Source organism: Furipterus horrens, unplaced genomic scaffold (genome assembly GCF_987537825.1).
Source record: "Furipterus horrens unplaced genomic scaffold, mFurHor1.1.pri manual_scaffold_1, whole genome shotgun sequence".
NCBI classification, from domain to species: Eukaryota; Metazoa; Chordata; class Mammalia; order Chiroptera; family Furipteridae; genus Furipterus; species Furipterus horrens.
The window spans coordinates 55,928,739-55,936,354 of record NW_028327171.1 but is presented as its reverse complement, the minus strand read 5'-3'; positions in this window follow the sequence as shown (position 1 = coordinate 55,936,354).

The following is a 7,616-nucleotide window of genomic DNA, read 5'->3' as shown; positions in this document are numbered from 1 at the left end:
GAGAAAAGACAGAAAAGATGGGAATAAATAAGAAACGCAGTAAGCTTTCAGCTTTAAAACTGGATCCAGAAATTTAAAATAAGTTTACAAAGAGGCAACAGAGAAGTCATGACAACTGAGGAAATGCTGCAGGTCGGAAGCTCTCACATGCCATTTACACAAATCAAACCTCTAGCTATCCCTCGATGTTCTGAAGATCCAGAACATCTTTATGAAAATCATCTCTGTTAGAGAAACATAAAATAAATAGCTTGACTTCGTGATATTTGCAGTACTGTTTGTCATGTGACCTGCAATGATTTAAGTGGCTGCTCTGATATAGCTATTGAGAACTTTCTAAAAACGAAGGTGGGGTAAGATATAGAACCTCCTTGAAATGTTAAAAAATGTCCAGGTTGCATTAGAGCCTGGATCATCTATCTACCACTGCTTAACAAAATACTCTAAAACTTAATGACCTACATATATAAGCTTAAGTGAACTACCTTTTTATTTGCTCATGATTCAGTGAGTCCCCAGTTTAGGCTAGGCTCAGCTAGGCCATTCTTCTGTGGCTTTTGCCCAGTCACTTCCATGGCTGCAGGTATTAACTGGTTTAACTGAGGCAGGATGGTCTACGATGGCCTCATGGGTAGGGTATGTTGGTGGGCACACTTTAGAAAGGCACTCTTTTAGCTTTTTTTTCCTCTCTTGTGATAATAGGAGGCCTCCTTATTAATCCAGACAGGAGCTTGACATTGAAGTCTGCAGAAAGTAGACATAGGAGGACTTTAGAAGACAGCAGATTCCAACCAGCAGCATTATCGGTGATTTAAGAGTTTGGGAATGGAGCTTCTACATCACTAACTGGATATCAGGCACACTGAAGGAGTTGCAGAGCCCTGGGCAGGATCGCAACAGAAGAATGGCCAATCTCAGGAAGGGCAAAGCAAACCTGCAAGGGAAAGAGGGGACTCACTCTGACCATAGACAGGAAAGAGTGGAAGTAAAAAAAAAAGAGAGAGAGAGAGTTGTACTGATGAACTGTGTAGGGTTAACGTGGCATGATGCAAAGGGCTGGGGCAGGGGTAGCATCTAGAAGCAGAACTCTACTTCAAATCCTGTCTTTGCTGTCTATTAGCTCTGTGGCCCTGAGCAAGGCACTGAACTTCCAGGGCAATAGTTTACTATATGACAAAGTCTGTCTGGAAGAAGTTCAGCCATTGTTAATATAACAAGACATCGATGTAACCTGGCAGTCAAGGACAGTGGACTGGAATGTGCCTGTGTAAACAATGATGACTTCACTGTACTAGTCAGTGGGGGCAGTAGATGCTGTTGAGTGAGCATGTGTAATGTGTGGCCATTGAATTCAAAATGAGCAAGTAGAGCGATGAATCTGCATCCAATTTTGCATTAAGCTTGAACGTTCCTCTGCAGAAACTATTTGCGTGATTCAGAAGGCTGCAGCTATGGGCCACTGGTGATTGGCAGCTTCATCACCATAATGCACCCGCTCACACATCACATCTCATGCAGAATTTTTGGGCAAAACATCAAATCACCCAGGTGACTTAGCCCTTCTACAGCCCAGATTTGGTGCCCTGCAACTTCTTACTTTTCCCAAAGCTAAAATCACCTTTGAAAAGAAAAATATTTCAGACTGACAATGAGATTCAGTAAAATATAAGAGGGTACCTGATGGTGATCTGGAGAACTGTGCAAGGCCCCAAGGTGCCTACTTTGAAGGGGACTGAGGCATTGTCATTGTTCTATCTATATGCAATGTTTCCTGTATTACATACCTTTTTCGATGTTTCTATTTTTCATAGTACACGGCTAGATAGCTTCTGGACAGACCTCATATGTAAAATGGAAATAGCATACCTATGTACCTTGCTTCATATATTACATATACACTCATATGCCATATGACAACGTTTTGGTCAACAATGGAACATACATACCATGGTGGTCCCATAAAATTATAACAGAGCTGAAAAATTTCTACCGTTTAGCGATATGGTAGTGATCTTAACATCATCGCTGTGGTAACATCGTAGCACAACACATTACTCACGTGTTTGGGGTGATACTGGTATAAAAAAACCTACTGCGCTGCCAGTCAGATAAAAGTATAACACATACAATTATGTACACTACGCAATGCTTGATAATGATAATAAAAGACTATGTTGCTGGTTTATATGGTTACTATACTATAGCTTTTATTGTTAGCGTGCACTCTTTCTTTTTTAAAAAATAACATTTGTTTATTTATTTTTAGAGAGAGGGGAAAGGAGAAAGAGAGGGAGAGAAACATCACTGTGTGGTTGCCTCTCTCTCGCGCCCCCAACTGGGGGCCTGACGTGCAACCTGGTCATATGTCCTGACTGGGAATCGAACCAGCAACACTTGGCTCGCAGGCCAACACTCAATCCACTGAGCCACAGCAGCCAGGGTAGAGTGCACTCTTTCCATTTATGAAAAAATTTGCTGTGAAACAGTACGCTATGTTACACTGGCAGAGCTGCATGCATCTTGTGCTTACTGTGGCTCTTGATTGCATCATTTTCTCTTATGTTTCATTTACTCTCATGTTGTTTTTTACAGTCACATGCTTACAACACAGGCTTGTTCCTTGTGTAGAGGCTTGTAGCCTAAGAGCAATAGGCTATAGCATACAGCCTAGGTGTGTAGTAAGCTAGACCATCTATGTGTGTACACATGCACTCTGTGATGTGTGCACAATGTTGCAATCACTTAGTGATGCATTTCTCAGAATGCATCACCATCATTAAGCATCCCATGACTATACAGTATTAAGTAGCCTGTCACTTAATGTGTTCATATAAGGAGTGGTATTATTTTAAATGATGTTAATAGAGTAATTGTTCCTTCTCTCTCCTCGTCTCCTTCTCATATTAGTTCCTTTCCTTTCCAATCCCCAGGTCATCCATGTGGTTCCTCAAAAAGGGTAAATTTTTCATTAATTTTGGGCATAGCCTTGCTCCTTAGATTTATTTACAATAGCTAATCTTGTTGTTCTAAAGAACTTCTGATAGCTCTTGCATGTATAAGACATGAACCTGCATGGACACTGTTGAAGACACTTGCTCCCAGTTCACTGTCACTACCGCTCCCTTACCAGTTCTGGAACAATAAGAAACCACTGTCTATTCATCTCAACTCTTCGTTCACCTACTATCAGTCAGATGTTAGAGCTAAAAGCTATGTGACAGTTTGGAGGTTTGTGAAGAAGTTAAACATAGAACTCCAATGTAATCCAGTAATTCTACTCCTAGGTGTACACCCCAAAGAACTGAAAACAGGAACTCAAACGGATGGCTGTATGCCAATGTTCATTTCAGCATTATTCACAATAACAAAGGTATGGAAACAATTCAAGTAACCATCAACAGATGAATGGATGAACAAATGTAGCACATACATACAATGGAGTATTAGTCATAATAAGAAATAAAACTTTGATACATGCTACAACATGGATGAACCTTGAAAAAAATACGCTAAGTGAAAGAAGCCAGTCACAAAAGGACAACTGTTGTATGATTCCACATATATAAAATATCTAAACTGGCAAATTTAGAGCAGAAAATAAATAAGAAATTACCACGGGCTGGGAAAAGAGAGACTGGGGAGCTATTGCCCCACAGTTTTGTTGTGGGTAGTGAAAAAAATTTGGAAGTAGATAGTAGTGATGGTTGCACAATATTGTAGATGCAATTAGTACTGCTGAATTGTACACTTAAAGTAATTAATGACTAATTTTGTTTTATGTGTTTTACCATAAAGAGAAAGATGTATCAGGACACACTAAAAAAGTCTAATTCATCAATTATAACTAAGGTTTCTTCAAAGTTTAATGTATCTGAAGTCAACATTTGTTTTGTGGTCAGTGGTGTCTTACATTTGTGGGCTGCTGGGGAGCTGTGAAGTGGAGCCATTGCCTGCACATGTCCAACTTTGGCTTTTATTCTCATCACTTGATATACTATTCAAATATCATTTAAGGAGGAAACTACAGGTCTTGTTCTTTTTGTTGTTGTTTGAAACCTTTTTATATCTACTGCTAAGTACAAAAAGTGTCAGCATCAAACATATAGAACTGGTGCCTATGGCGTGGAAAGAATTCTGGGGAAATAATGAAGTATTCGGAAATAATGAAGTATTCCTTAAGAGAACTAGGGCTGCACCAATATTCTTTTTGTATATTTTATTATTTTGTTACGGTTGTCTTAATTCATTTTCCCTTTGCTTCCTTTTGCCCAGTAACCCCCTTCCCTCCAGCAATCCCAACCCCTGTAGTTCATGTCCATGGGTTGTGCATATGAGTTCTTTGGCTTCACCCTTTCCTATATTATTCTTATTTCCCCCTGTCTATTTTGTACCAACCATTTATGCTTCTTAGTCCCTGCACCATTTCCCCTTTCTCCCCACTTCCCCTCCTAGTTGATAGCTCTCCAAATGATCCCTATACCTATTATTCTGTTCCTATTCTGGGTTGCTTACTTGGATTGTTTTTATTTTTTAGATTCAGTTATTGATAGTTCTGATTTTGTTGTCATTTTAATGTTCAAAATTTTGGCCTCCTTTTTCTTAAGTAAGTCCCTTTGACATTTCATATAATAATAGCTTGATGATGATGAACTCCTTTAGCTTTACATTGTCTGGGAAGCACTTCATCTGCTCTTCCATTCTAAATGATAGCTTTGCTGGATAGAGTAATCCTGGTTGCAGGTTCTTGCTTTCCATCACATTGAACACTTGTTGCCAGTCCCTTCTTGCCTGCAAAGTTTCTTTTGAGAAATCAGCTGATAGTCTTATAGACATCCCTTTGTAGGTAACTCTGCTTTTCTTTTTCTGCTTTTAAGATTCTCTTTATCTTGAATCTTTGGCATTTTAATTATGATGTGTGGTCCTTTTTGGGTTTAGCTTGATTGGGATTCTCTGTGCTTCCTGGACTTGTATGTCTATTTCTTTTGCCAAATTTAGGGAGTTTTCCTTCATTATTTTTTCACATAAGCTTTCAGTTTCTTGCTCTTCCTCTTCTCTTTCTCGCACACCTATGATTCGGATGTTGGTATATTTAAAGTTGTCCCAGAGGTTCCTAAGTCTCTCCTCATTTCTTTCAATTGTTTCCTCATTCTGTACTGGTTGACTGTTCTTTTCTTCCTTATGTTCCAAATCATTTATTTGAACCCTGGTTTCCTTCCTGTCACCATTGGTTTTGTGTGGATTTTCGTTCATTTCATTTAGCATAGCCTTCACTTCTTCCCTTATGCATTTGCCATACTTAAGCATATCTGTCAAGCCTGTGAGCATCTTTATCGCCAGTGTTTTGAACTCTGTGTCTTAGGTTGGCTATCTCCTCGTTTAGTTCTCCCTCTGGAACCTTGATTCATTCCTTCGTTTGGGCCATATCTCTCTGTCTCATCTTTACAGGCTCCTGTTTGTTTGCCTCTGTGTCTTAGGTAGAGCTATCGCATCTGTTATGTTCTAAAGGGAGGAGTCTTAGGTATTCGTCAGTACAGGACGATTCGTTTCACCACGTTGTGGCACCATGTGTGGGGGAGGGGTTTGAGGGGGAACAATGTTGCTTACTCAGCACTCACCCCTTTTCCAGGCACCTCTCCCGCTTCCCATATGAGACTGGCGCCTCTCTAGCTGTTGCCCTGGCCATCATTCCCAGAGTGGGTGGGTCTGCAGACATTCTAGGACCGTGTGGGTCCTTTAAACAAGCGGACTCTACTGAGAGACCAGTAGTTTCTTCTGCCCCAACCCCCACTGGTTTGCACAGTCAGAAGCAATGAGGCTTTATTTTCCCTGGCGCTGGAACCATGAGTTGTGTGGTCTGGTGTGATGCTGGCAGTGCTCCCCAGGTGTCCCTCCTGACTTTTTAAAATGTGTGACTGCGCTTTCTGCTGACCTGCTGCTGCCGCCGCTGCCACCACCACACAGAGTCCTCTCCACCCCTCCTGCCTGTCTGGATGAGTATTTCTTCTTAATATCTTTATTTGTTGGACTTCCATGCAGCTTGATTTTCTGGAACTTATGGTTGTCTCTAGTTTTGAGGTAAGTTGTATTCTTTCTTAGTTGTGGAGGGAAGTACAGTGTGTCTGCCTAGGCCTCTATCTTGGCCAGAAGTCTGCACCAATGTTCTTGATGACCCACAGCATGTTATATAGTTGGAAAAATATGGACAGTGAGGCCTCTGAACAGAGAAGTCAGTCAGTCAAGAGAGGGTGACCTCTGAGTTTGAAATGTTTTGTAATACCGTAGCCAGTCTATTTTACTTCTGTTTTCCCTTTTAATTATACACACAAAAAAGTGTAAGCAAGCTCTTTCAATACACATGAAATAAAATTTTTAAGTGATAAGACTCATTGTGACATTTGTGTTTTTTAAAATTTCCCTCCCGTTAGGAATGTACAAAATATCTTACAATCAATGGCATCTTAAATTTTATACAATAATTGCAATAAATAAGCAAAAATTAATACCCTTAAAAAGATGAGGCACTCCTACGAAACAAGAGAAACACGTGAATAAACCAGTTTTTAAAAATAAGCAAAGGAAAAGAACAAAAAGTTCACAAAACGTTAAATGACCATTATTTTATTGGGTAGGTGGTCTGCCTCACTAAGGCTAGAGATGGGGTGCTTGCTGATGGAAGACACGGACTTTGTGCTCATGTTACAGGTGGCACTCAGCCATCTGCCCTGTCCCCCTACCCCCAGAGATTCAACTAATTAGTGAGCTTGGGAAATGCAGTTAAACCTCTGCAGTCCAGCCACTTTCTCTTTCCTTTTAGGCTAACGCTTGCCTGAGAGTCATATTCTGCCAAGGAAACCTCCATTGGATTCCCTACTATTTTTACCGATACTGTTTCCTTCCATCCAGGAGGGTAGAGATGAGTGGTTCATTCACTGATTATTAATGAGCTTGCAGATTTTGCTCTTTTAGCCCCGTGTTTCCTTTTGAGAACTGTTAAGAAAAGTTAGAGATTGGTTCAATTTAATTTTGATCAGATAAACAAAAGATTTATAATGAAACCATAGCTAAAAATGAATAGTCATAACCTATCATGGTAACTGACATTGATTTCTTATTTTTATTTCAACAAAAGATGAAAAATGTTAAGCTTCAAGAATGAGAATATTATAATAGTAAGTAGTCTTGCATCAGTCCTCCTTCCCTCCACAAGTTTAATTTTTTTCTTTAGCTGAGTATAACTTATTTTATATAGCACAAAAACACTGAAAACTTAACATTCTCATGCTGAATCATATTTTGGGCAATTTCTGGTGCCTCTTCCTCTTGTTGTAAGTCTTGACTTATAAAGAGGTAAAAGTCATTGGTGGCTGTGCACTGCCCGCTAGCAAGAAGCCAATTATTTAATCCCTGAGTCAGAACTTCTGTCTCTCTGGGCAAACCATCAATGTTTATTTGTCATGGCAATACACTTGTTTAGCACTTCACAACTTACAAAGTGTTTTTGTATACATTTCCCTATCAGTCCACGCTTGTAACGGAGTCAAAGAGGAAATTCTTTCTTTAATGTGAACCTATTGGATAAATGTGAAATAATTTGCCTAGGGGAACAACTGGTAAAT